Source organism: Oreochromis aureus, linkage group 3, assembly GCF_013358895.1.
Source record: "Oreochromis aureus strain Israel breed Guangdong linkage group 3, ZZ_aureus, whole genome shotgun sequence".
Taxonomy (NCBI): domain Eukaryota; kingdom Metazoa; phylum Chordata; class Actinopteri; order Cichliformes; family Cichlidae; genus Oreochromis; species Oreochromis aureus.
This window is the reverse complement of record NC_052944.1, coordinates 128,040,369-128,053,563: the sequence shown is the minus strand read 5'-3', so window position 1 is coordinate 128,053,563 and position 13,195 is coordinate 128,040,369. Positions and strand designations below refer to the sequence as shown.

The window sequence follows — 13,195 nt, the reverse complement described above, 5'->3', positions numbered from 1 at the left end:
ATGGTACAGTACTGGAATGTTTGCTTTATCAAACTATGTGTGAAAAAAAGTGTAATTTATAGCTCTTAGTAACAAACAACAGAGATGACTGTTTAGATTTTTGTTTATACTATTTTAGTTTATTCTGATTTTGGGCTTTGGGAATGTGAGACAGAGATGTTAAGAAGTTTTTGCAACCTGTTGTGAACGCATGAATGTGCATGAAAATAAAGATCTGGCAGAAGCGAGAGAGGAAACACACTACCTGTCGTCCATCTCATGATTTATCTGTTTTTTTCAGAATCAGACATAATCTGTCGGCCGCCCTCTTGCTTGGGGCGTGTTACATAAGCGCGCACATTTAGTTTACTTATGTATTCATACCACTTCATTGCTTTTATTTTTGACTAACCTTTGATTTTTATTCCATACCTAACCATCATCCCTGGGAGTTGCCAGAAAAAAAATGGAGGCCAGGGTTTAGAGACATTAAATACAAAGAGGGATAATTGGACTGCACCACCACTTCCTGCTGAAGGGGAGACTGTGTGTTTTCTTTAATAAAACAAAAAAACAAAAAAACCCCACAGTATTTGTATTTAATTAAATATTTGAGTTTAGGGTTTAATGTCTTTGATTTTCTTCTTTGGTGTTTATTAACAAACCAGACTATACTGCATTGTTTGTTATTTACAATTGTTTTTTGTTTAGTTACCCCTCATTTGTCACAATGGCATGACCAGCCATTACATATACCTTTGTGTGTCATTTCATGTTGAGGTCAGTTATGTTTGTTTGGGCAGCGACTTGATTTTTTTAAGTTTGTAGCTTTTGCCTGAGTTGAGTTTTGTTTCTTTCACCTCTTTTATGAGCTCAACAGGTATGACTTTTGTAAATATGATTTTTGGGGGGTAAATAAATGAAAACCATATTTTTCTAATAATTCCTGTGACTCCTCCTGCTTATTCAACTCGGTCCATCACACAGACATTCATACCTGAGAGTGTCCAGTCTCCAGCCTGGTTCCTTCAGTCCAGCCGACAGCAGCTTCATTCCTGAGTCTCCTGGATGATTGTAGCTCAGGTCCAGCTCTCTCAGATGGGAGGGGTTGGAGTTCAGAGCTGAGGCCAGAGAAGTACAGCCTTCCTCTGTGATCAGACAGCCTGACAGACTGCAGACACACAACAATCTATCCGTGAATACTTCACGTAGGAATTGTTCGATCTCTCTTTCAATGCCTCTGTCTGTAGTCTCACGGCAATAATTTGGAGTAATTGAAGACTTCTGTGGGAGTATTTAGAAAATTATGAATTACAGTCAAAGTCAAACTTCAAAGTAATAAATGCTCAAACCATTTGTTAGCATCACTCTGAGAGAAAATGTTTTCATTTTTAGCACTAGCAGATGAAAGAAGGAACCAGCCACAACTCTGTTGTGCTTGGCACAGCAGAGTTGTGGTTAAAAACCTATGTACAATTTTTAAAACAACAAATTTATATGCAACTATTTGCCTAAAAATGCAGCCAATGCACAATCACACAAATTATTTGTGCCACCCAAGAAAACAGTTCCCGTCCACTACAAGACACAGGGGCCCACCATACTACTTTCTGTTTACCATGAAACACACTCCTCCACCTTTGGTTTTGTTCGACTCTGCCGTTCTGTCCACACGGAGCACAGAGAATGACTCTGATGGAGTTACGGCCGGGTCTGGCACAGTGTGGACCAGCCATGTCTCAGTGAAGCACAGAACGTTGCAGTCCCTCATGTCTCATTAGAAAGTGACTCTTGCCCTCAGATTATCTAGTTTGTTCTCCAACGATTGTACGTTAGCTAGAAGGATAGTGGGAAGTGGTGCACGGTGCGCCTGCTGCTTCAGTCAGTTCCAAATATTTTCAGGACAGTAAAGTATCTTTAGTGTTGAAAGAGGCAGATGAATAACAAAACATTTGACGCTGAACAGAAAACGGTGGTGACACCGCTTAATTTTAAATATCCCGGGATATGGAGACTGACCACAGAGACGACATCAGCTACAGTCTCAAGCAGAAACAGGAAGCCAGGTTATTTATGTACTTCTCGACGTCACACCACACTTTAAGTTTCGATCAAACACTCTGCTTAGTTTCAGAGCCAGAAAGTGCAGTTTCCTGTCAGTACTTTTAGCTCAAACTCAAAGCTGGCCCTCTCTTATACATAAAACAATATAATCAGCAAATAAGCATTAAGACTATATATTTTAAATCTCAACAGTTCCCCCTCTTCATTTCTCTTGAGAAATGAACTAATTCCTTATTTATCCCTTTAAATTTACTTGCATGTGAAAATAATAGCTAAAATATAACGAAACACATCATGCCCATAAATCAAGCTTTAAACCCACTTCTGACTTCCCTCACTACTCATGGTAGAATCCAAACCGATATAATTAACTTTTTCTGATAAACTGTCCTACATTACTTTTATCACTCTTTGGAAACAGCCTCTATAGAGTTAAATTTAAAATTTACTCCTGGTTTTTTCACCCCCTTTACGGGTCTTATCCGGTCTTAACACTATTTCTTGGGCAATTTACATGACATAGAAATCCTGCAAACTATTCCTAAAGTCCCTATCATTACTCTTTATTATGGTCACATTTAACCTTAACAAGCTTTTAATCTCCTAAACAACAAATTTTCTTGAACTGTGGTGCTCTGTGCTTCTTTTGGGTGCCCCTTTCTGGTGGTTCCGTTCGGTCCGGTGCTTCCAGGATTCTCGCCACCCCTGTGGTCGCTGTGGTCCTGAAATCTACTGTAAAGGAAACAAAACACCTGTCCCTACTATGCAAGCATTCTCATTGACCTTTTACTGCACCCTGTCACCTTTAACAATAGATCATCTCTTCATGAGCACTTTTTCAGTATGTGTAAGAAAATCATTATAACCGCTTATTCTACTCAATGATCAAAGAGAAAACAAACATTTTCAATCAATTAAGTTTAAGCATAAAAGCAATTACTTATGCGTAAATTTTATCATACCTAAATTAGCAAACACCCAGAAAGTCCTAACATGATCATAAAGCCCCTTATTTCAACTTAAACCCCAAATCACCCCTTCTTGACACACTTCCTGTGTCAAATAAACTAAAGCACAGCTACTGAAACTGAAAATACTGAAAAGACAGAAAAACACAGAAAAATTTTGCTTATTAATCTATCGATATGTTATTGGGATTAGAACTTCAGGACCACAAAAGTTTTGCCCTACTCTTTAATTTAATTAATACTTACATAGTCTGAAATCAGACTTAAAATCACTCCCTCTGTTCATTTTCCCCACATCATATCTCAGTGGTTGGCCTCAGATTCCTCAGTGTCCTGAGAGTCCGAGGTCAACTGACATAATTTCACCTGCTAAATACACAGAAAATCTTGTTAAAAGCCACACAGTTAGCACAACAGTAATATTCCCCATTAAGCCCTTTCTAAACCCGTTATAACAATGTGTCATCACTAAATTATAAATTTCTTGTCCAAATCTGCACTTCTGAACAGACCTGACCACTTTATTTAATTATCCTGACAGGAAGCTTCTTTGAGTCATATCTCAAGAAGTTGCCGTGACAAGAGAAATGCATATTTAAAACCTTACCACATTATTAAATTATTTTATTTTCTTCCTAGAGTAATCACTTGTTTTGCTCAATCGACACAAGAGCACTTCCAATTCACTATTTTAAAAGTACTTTCGGCTTTTAATCACTTTGGTAATCAGATAAACCGGACTAAACTCTGCAGCAGTTACCGAGTAGACAGTAAAGCGCTTGTTTGAACTAAACTGCCACATGATCAGATATAGAAAATGTTTCCTTATATTTAGTGCCTTCTTTTGTGTAACTTTTTACCTTTTAGAGCTATTTGTGTCATTTTTTGAAAGCCCCCATCGGTCTGCCTGTCCGTTGTGTTGGTGTTTGTGACCACATGCAAGAGTATGGTGGGCGGTCTGGGGAGACCGCTGGCCCACGGGAGGGCCAAGCGGTTGGACAAGGAGCACGGGCCTGAGGAGGAGGAGATGCAGCTGGGGTGAGCTGCATTCACCATGCCAGGCTGGAAGAAGGAACGCCAAATGGGCTTAGCGTTCGGAAAAAAGGGGCGCTTTGCCGACTCTTGTCCATCACGGCCAAAAAGATTTGGCTCATCAGTAGCGGGATTAATGATGGGTGCGACAGAAAATGTGTTGCACTCATCAGTAATCCCGCCACAGCCTTTCTGCTAAGCTTATCTTTCAGTCCACATCTCACTCTTTTAGTGCGCTAGTTGATTCAGGCGCAGAACAGAGATTTATGGATGAAACTTAGCCAAAAGACTGGGCATCCGTCTCGTTTCCCTGCATGTCCCCTTACAAGTGTCCGCCCTCAAAGTGTAGTTGTGGCTAAAATCATGCATCGCAAGCAAAAAATCTCATTGGTTCTGTCATGAAATCACACTGAAAATATGTTTGTTTGTTTTTAACGGACCTGGCACTCCGTTAGTGGTAAATGGACTGATTCTTATATAGCGCATTTCCACTCTCACGGAGTACTCAAAGTGCTTTATACAACAGTATAGTGTTAGGTTACCCATGGCTTCAAAGTCACAGCCCCCAAATAGATTGGGTCCAGGGTTGTGTCACTGGGTTGTGTCACTGGGTGGAGTGAGTGGTGCCATAAACAGTTCTTGCGGCCTGATGTTGACGACCGTGGATGAATTAGTTAATGATCCTGATCTCTCTACCATACCTGCTGAGTGTCATGATCTAGATAAAGTATTCAGCAAGAGTCTGGCCTCATCGCTTCAGCCTCATCTCACCCTATGACTGTGGTATTGATTTGTTTCTGGTGGCTACTCTGCCAACCAGCCACCTATATAGTCTGTCCAAACTTGTGCACGAGGTAATGGAGATCACGGACTCACAGCAGGCATCATTAATCAAATATCCTCTTCCTCTGCTAGCTTACACACTTAGGCCATTTCGGTAGTACTGCTTGGATGTGTTTACTTTGTGAAAGCTTACTTTAAGCCAAGGACTGCCTCATCATCGTTTTTGTATGTGTGTTTCGTTACCAGGAGTCGGGAACAGAGAGAAGTCAAGGGGGCTGCATTGACACTGAGGATAATGGTTTGGGAGAAGTCACTACATGTGTGTGAAGGCTCCATGGCTGTAAGCACTGTCAGGAGAAGAAGGAGGAGAACGCACCTGTGCAATTTCCCTTAGAGATTAAACTCCTGTATATTCACTTCACTGTAAATAAATCCACTGTTTTCTTTAAAGGAGTTCGGCATTCAAGTCCGCTCATTCCCACACCAGCCCTGATAATTTGTTCGTGTTACAGAATGTGTGTGAATGAGTATATATTCAAAAACAGAACCAAAACCTTTTTATCCATTCTTATAATTGATAGGTGCAATTGATTTTTTTTCTCTGCCTTGAGATTTTGGCAACACACAGATTAGGTTTTTATTTCCTCTGATAAAAACATCAAGTTTATGTGTTATGATATTTGCTATAGAAATGAAATTGCCACTGGGTTTTTATTAATTTTTTTTTGGTTATTTAAGTTTTGAAAGTTGTTTTTTATTAGTTTATTAGCTTTTCTTTTTTTTTGTTTTTTTGTTTAAGCAAGTCACAAAAGGGGGAAGGGATGTTTAAATTTCTTATCCTGAAAAATCAATTTCACCTGGGAGCAGTGTTGGGTAAGTTACTTTAAATTAGTAACTTAGTTACATTACTAGTTACTTCCATTACTTCTAGTTACTAGTTACTTCTCAGTTACTTCAAATTACTCAATACTTTCAAACTAACTAGTTACTAGGGAAAGTAACTTTGGTTCTACTGAGAATTTTCTTATTAATGTGTTGCCTCCTTAACTGGATACTTAGCAAGGATGCCAGTCTTCTAGCTTGCTTACATATTAGCACTATCCTGCCACAAGTGCACTGCGCCACCTACCAACAGAAAGGAAAAAATAATGCGCTTATTTTCAACGGGAGAAATCCCACGCCTGGACCGTCGTCGACTGATGCCATGGTTCTAGTCTACGTCACAGTGTCAATTAAAAGAGGAGGGAAACTTACAATTGACCCCCTTAAATACTCTTTCTCATTATTGGATTCACCTGTGTATGTAGGTCAGGGGTCACCAAGCTTACCTATCCAATTTGAGTTCCAATAATTAGTTCTAAAGGTTTTGGAATCAATAAAATGACAAAAGTATAATCTGGACCAACCATGCTAAGTATTTCCTTTTATCTTTTGCTGTAACCTTACCTTCCTTTCATTCTTCTAGGTTTATTGCATAACTTTTGGGTCTCTTGTAATGTCCCATGTTTGGCTTCTCTTCTAGACTTGGCCTTTTCAGGGTTTGCTGCCATAGGGCAACAGGCAAGGTAAACCCTGGACAGGTCACCAGTCTGTCACAGGACTAAAACAAAGAGACAAGCAACCATTCAGACTAACATTCACACCTGTGGTCAATTTAGAATGACCAATTAACTTAATCCAACTAACTGCATGCCTTTTGACTGTGGGAGGAGGTCAGGGTACCTGGAGAGAACCCACGCAAACACGGAACGTGGAGAACATGCAAGCTCCACACAGAAAGGACCCAGTGAGGTAGTCGAATCGAATTAAGGGCCTGCTAACCACTCTTCCACTGTGCTGTCGTAAAAAAAGGTTTGAAGTACATTTGACAAGAAACTGATATATTATGAATCCAAAATATCTGAAATCTCTCAACATACCAGCGATTAAAAAGCATGTTATACACACAAGTTCATGCTCAGTGATTTAAAAAAAAAATAGATATGAAAATGAATAAATAAAAATAGTAATTCAGAGACTAATACACCTAAATATGAATAAAAGGTCAGTTTAGAATTCAACAATGTTTTGTTTGAACAATAGTATAATCCAGATTATTAATATATATTAATATATGAATCGGTGTGTAACTTTGCCAAAACAATGTCGTACTCTGTAGTTTTCTCTGGTCCCCTCCCCAATCAGACCAGGAGTGACATGTTTAGATGCATGTTCTCCTTAAATTGCTGGCTGTCTGAGTGGTGTCCCAGAAACGATGTGGGCTTCATAGATAATTGGCAAACCTTCTTGAGGAAACCTGGTCTTGTTAGGAGAGACGGCATCCATCCCACTTTGGATGGAGCAGCTCTCATTTCTAGAAATATGGACCAATTTATTAAACCCCCTAAAACATGACGATCCAGAGTTGGGACCAGGAAGCAGAGTTGCAGTCTTACACGCCTCTCTGCAGCTTCTCTCCTCCTGCTACCCCCCCAAAAACCCATCTCCATTGAGACTGTGTCAGCTCCCAAACAGACAAAAACAAACCAAAACCAGCAATAAACAACTTAAACATAAAAATCACAAAGAAAGAACAATACAGTATCCACATCTGAACCAAAGAGTAAAACAGTGAAATGTGGATTATTAAATATTAGGTCTCTCTCCTCCAAGTCTCTGTTAGTACATGACTTAATAATTGATCAACAAATCGATTTACTCTGCCTTACAGAAACCTGGTTGCAGCCGGATGGTTTCTGAGCTTCCTGCTCGAAAATGCAATGCCTAAATTAAATTGATTATTTCTCTGCAATTACAAACTCTATCCTTACAATCTTGGTATCAAAATGAAGCTAACACTTGGGACATTTAATCAGAGGTGTAAATATTAAAGCAGATATTACTGTGTCAAAGTTACTGAGACTGGAACACAGAAAAAGTAAGTAGATTTTATTCTCGCCTAATTTTTTTTTGTAATTTTTAGCATATAACCCTTTTAAAAATATGGCTCAGAAGCATTCTAGTTCCAGAAATCCAGTAACCAACATATAAGCATAATCTGTGCAAAGATTTGTGTTTCTAAAGTAAAACAGTGAAAAACTACAGCCCTGTCAATACATGAATATCCAGACGTTGTACAAAAATGTCCAATTTTGGCACACAATTGGACACCATGCCAGTTTATTTTTTTAGGTATTAAAGAGCAGAAATTAATAAATTTTATTAACAGGCCTAAAAATGCTTTTTTTAGAAATATATTTTTGAAGAATTAACCACACATTTACATGCTAGTGGCCCTTTTCTGCCATGCGCATGGAGCGCCTCATTGGCCTCCGGCCCTTTAAATTTTGAGGGGCTGTAACTTTGGGGTCTTTTGGTCAATTTGCATGATTGACACCTCTTTTTAATCGTTTTAGCCAATAGATTCAAAGTAACGATGCCACGTTCACGTCACTTCAACCAATCAGACGTTGTAATGCCAAAACCCACGTGTGTCCAAATTTATTGCATGTGGCGTCTGTCCAGTCACGTGTCTGTAGGTGGGTCTAAAATGGAGGTTGTTGAAGGAAAACAGCTCTGATGCGGCTAGGTTGGCATGGTAATTACCGGCTATCACATGGCTACCGGCTACCGGCGAAAATAACGGAGGAAATCGGGACGGTAAGACAATTTCTCTCTTAGCGCATTTGCGCCGCTGTGTGTTTTTATGGTCTTCTTTTGTGGCTAATTCAGTGAATTTTGGTCTGATCGTGCTGAAACTTTGTGTGTGGAGTCAGTGATAGCCCTGGAAGCTAACCAGCCTATTTTTAACCGGTTACATGAAGTCTGAAGAATTTCTGGTTCGGATTTCGTGTGTTTAGCGGACTTCTGCGCATTTACGTAACTGCTCGTTTAATCGCGGCTTGTTTTCGGTGTGTTTGGTGGTTGTAGAAATGGTTTATATGACATTTTAGCTGAGATTCTGAGGTTTCTGTGGATACCACACATGTCTGGATTTATATTTCAAAACCGGCGTTATAACCGATTAAACGTGATCTCCTCCCTTTTTGCCCCCGGTACCGGGGGCATGGGGCTGAAGAGGTTTTAAATGAATCAACACCCCCGAGTCATTCTAACTACCAGAAACCTCGAAGCACAGGCCGAGGGGGCGGTGTGGCAGCAATTTTTCACACCAGCCTATTAATCAACGAAAGACCAAGACAGACTTTTAATTCATTTGAAAGCCTGATGCTTAGCCTCGTCCACCCCAGCTGTAAAACTCAGAAACCAGTCTTACTTGTTATCATATATCGTCCACCTGGGCCTTACACAGAGTTTCTCTCTGATTTCTCAGACTTTTTATCTGATTTAGTGCTCAGCTCAGATAAAATAATTATTGTGGGTGATTTTAACATCCATGTAGATGCTAAAAATGACAGCCTCAACATCGCATTTAATCTGTTATTAGACTCAATTGGCTTCTCTCAAAATGCAAAAGAACCCACCCACCACTTTAATCACACTCTAGATCTTGTTTTTACATATGGCATAGAAACTGAACATTTAACAGTGTTTCCTGAAAACCCTCTGCTGTCTGATCATTTCCTGATAACATTTAAATTTACAATAATTGATTACACAGCAGTGGAGAGTAGACTTTATCACAGTAGATGTCTTTCTGAAAGTGCTGTAACTAAGTTTAAGAATATAATCCACCCACTGTTACTGTGACTCCGTGGTATAATTCTCAAACACGTAGCTTAAAGCAGATAACTCGTAAGCTGGAGAGGAAATGGCGTATCACAAATTTAGAGGATCATCATTTAGCCTGGAGAAATAGTTTGCTGCTTTATAAGAAAGCCCTCCATAAAGCCAGAACATCTTACTATTCGTCACTGATTGAAGAAAATAAGAACAACCCCAGGTTTCTCTTCAGCACTGTAGCCAGGCTGACAAAAAGTCAGAGCTCTATTGAGCCAACAATCCCTTTAACGTTAACTAGTAATGACTTCATGAACTTCTTCACAAATAAAATTTTTATCATTAGAGAAAAAATTACCAATAATCATCCCACAGATGTAATATTATCTACAGCTACTCTTAGTACCATCGATGTTAAGTTAGACTCTTTTTCTCCAATTGATCTTTCTGAGTTAACTTCAATAATTAATTCCTCCAAACCATCAACGTGTCTTTTAGACCCTATTCCTACAAAACTGCTCAAAGAAGTCCTGCCATTAATTAATTCTTTTAATCTTAAATATGATCAACCTATCTCTAATAATCGGCTATGTACCACAGGCCTTCAAGCTGGCTGTAGTTAAACCTTTACTTAAAAAGCATCTCTAGACCCAGCTGTCTTAGCTAATTATAGGCCAATCTCCAACCTTCCTTTCATATCAAAAATCCTTGAAAGAGTAGTTGTCAAACAGCTAACAGATCATCTGCAGAGGAATGGCTTATTTGAAGAGTTTCAGTCAGGTTTCAGAGCTCATCACAGCACAGAAACAGCTTTAGTGAGGTTACAAATGATCTTCTTATGGCCTCTGACAGTGGACTCATCTCTGTGCTTGTCCTGCTAGACCTCAGTGCTGCGTTCGATACTGTTGACCATAATATCCTATTAGAGCGATTAGAACATGCTGTAGGTATTACAGGTACTGCACTGCAGTGGTTTGTATCATATCTATCTAATAGACTCCAATTTGTACATTTAAATGGAGAGTCCTCTTCACACACTAAGGTCAATTATGGTGTTCCACATGGTTCAGTGCTAGGACCAATTCTATTTACATTATACATGCTTCCCTTAGGGAGCATCATTAGAAGACATAGCATAAATTTTCACTGCTATGCAGATGACACGCAGCTCTATCTATCCATGAAGCCAGATAACACACACCAATTAGTTAAACTGCAGGAATGTCTTAAAGACATAAAGACCTGGAAGGCCGCTAACTTTCTGCTTCTTAATTCAGATCAAACTGAGGTTGTTGTACTCGGCCCTGAAAATCTTAGAAATATGGTATCTAACCAGATTCTTACTCTGGATGGCATTACCTTGGCCTCCAGTAATGCTGTGAGGAACCTTGGAGTCATTTTTGACCAGGACATGTCCTTCAACGCACATATTAAACAAATATGTAAGACTGCTTTCTTCCATTTGCGCAACATCTCTAAAATTAGAAATATCCTGTCTCAGAGTGATGCTGAAAAACTAGTTCATGCATTTATTACTTCCAGGCTGGACTACTGTAATTCATTATTATCAGGATGTCCTAAAAACTCGCTGAAAAGCCTTCAGTTAATCCAAAATGCTGCAGCAAGAGTCCTGACAGGGACTAGAAAGAGAGAGCATATTTCTCCTGTTTTGGCTTCCCTTCATTGGCTTCCTGTTAAATCCAGAATTGAATTCAAAATCCTGCTCCTCACATACAAGGTCTTAAATAATCAGGCCCCATCTTATCTTAATGACCTTGTAGTACCATATCACCCTATTAGAGCACTTCGCCCTCGCTCTGCAGGCCTACTTGTTGACCCTAGAGTATTTAAAAGTAGAATGGGAGGGAGAGCCTTCAGTTTTCAGGCCCCTTTTCTGTGGAACCAGCTTCCAGTTTGGATTCAGGAGACAGACAATATCTCTACTTTTAAGATTAGGCTTCAAACTTTCCTTTTTGCTAAAGCATATAGTTAGGGCTGGATCAGGTGACCCTGAATCCTCCCTTAGTTATGCTGCAATAGACGTAGGCTGCCGGGGATTCCCATGATGCATTGAGTTTTTCCTTTCCAGTCACCTTTCTCACTCACTATGTGTTAAAAGACCTCTCTGCATCGAATCATATCTGTTATTAATCTCTGTCTCTCTTCCACAGCATGTCTTTATCCTGTTTTCCTTCTTTCACCCCAACCGGTCGCAGCAGATGGCCCCGCCCCTCCCTGAGCCTGGTTCTGCCGGAGGTTTCTTCCTGTTAAAAGGGAGTTTTTCCTTCCCACTGTCGCCAAAGTGCTTGCTCATAGGGGGTCATATGATTGTTGGGTTTTTCTCTGTATTTATTATTGTGTGATCTACTGTACAATATAAAGCGCCTTGAGGTGACTTTTCTTGTGATTTGGCGCTATATAAATAAAATTGAATTGAATTGAATTGAATTAATGAAAAAAAGCTTTAATCCTCACCTGAGAGTTTCCAGGGTACAGTTTGTACTCTTCAATCCAGCAGACAACAGCTTCACTCCTGAGTCTTGGAGGTTATTATTACTCAAGTCCAGTTCTCCCAGACTAAGAGAATTAGAGATGAGAACTGAGCACAGAGCTTCACAGCTTCTCTCTGAGAGGTTACAGCCAGAAAGTCTGAAAATCAGTTATACTTGTGATCAAATTAAAACACTTATTTTCAACTTACCACAAGAAAAAAAATAATTCTGTCATGTCAACTTCATAAATAAGAATACAACTTCGCATAAAAAAATAGAATTTGGTTTGAAAGAGCAGTTGCACCTCTGTATCTGTTAAAACATTGGGAGCTAGTACCTTCAGTGATTATACATCAATACCCACTGACTAGAATAGCTGTGACTCTTGTTGCTAGATACAGTTCAAGATAATTCTTAATTATCACATACTGAACCCTGATGCAGCCACCATTCATCATCTGATAGAAACAAGCTGCTTTAGCTCCTTCCAGGAATTTTTATTATTTTCTTTTTATTTATATGAGTTTTTGAAGAGTTAAAGAAAAGCTCCAGGTCCACTTCGATGAGGGTTACATCCACAAATGTTTTAGAAATGCTAAGACTTCCTCCTGCTGTAAGCCATACATTTCATAAATATTTCAACAATAAAAGTGTGCATAGATGCATACATACAGAGCTCTGTTGGAGGCTTTGACCACTGGCAGCAGCCTCAGAAGAGCCTCCTCTGAAGCAGAGTATTTCTTCAGGTCAAACACATCCAGATCTTTTTCTGATGACAGTAAGATGAAGACCAGAGCTGACCACTGAGCAGGAGACAGTTTATCTGTGGAGAGACTTCCTGATCTCAGGGACTGTTGGATCTCCTCCACTAGAGAACGATCATTCAGTTCATTCAGACAGTGGAACAGATTGATGCTTTTCTCTGCAGACAGATTCTCACTGAGCTTCTTCTTGATGTACTGGACTGTTTCCTGATTGGTCTGTGAGCTACTTCCTGTCTGTGTCAGCAGACCTTGTAGGAGAGTCTGATGGGTCTGCAATGAAAGACCCAGGAGGAAGCGGAGGAACAAGTCCAGGTGTCCATTTGGACTCTGTAAGGCCTTGTTCACAGCACTCTGGTAGAAGTATTTCTCTGGAGATTCTCCTGTTTCAGACTTCTTGGAGGTTGTTTGTTTCTCTTCCAGAAGATTGAGTCCAGAGTTGATGAAGTTCAGATGG

At 39.7% G+C, this 13,195-nt stretch overlaps 1 long non-coding RNA gene across 2 annotated transcripts; it reads right to left on the bottom strand.

Annotated features, from left to right (window-relative positions):
* Positions 1–1,092: 1,092 nt before the first annotated feature.
* Positions 1,093–12,697, bottom strand: LOC120438071. 2 transcript variants are annotated; one of them, XR_005611644.1, is made up of 3 exons: positions 12,650–12,697; positions 11,961–12,134; positions 1,093–1,150 (listed from the first exon to the last, which is right to left on the bottom strand). It is a non-coding gene; the product is annotated as an uncharacterized LOC120438071 (long non-coding RNA). The 2 variants fall into 2 exon arrangements; XR_005611645.1 differs by lacking the exon at positions 1,093–1,150 and adding an exon at positions 1,178–1,263.
* Between the last annotated feature and the right edge of the window lie 498 nt (positions 12,698–13,195).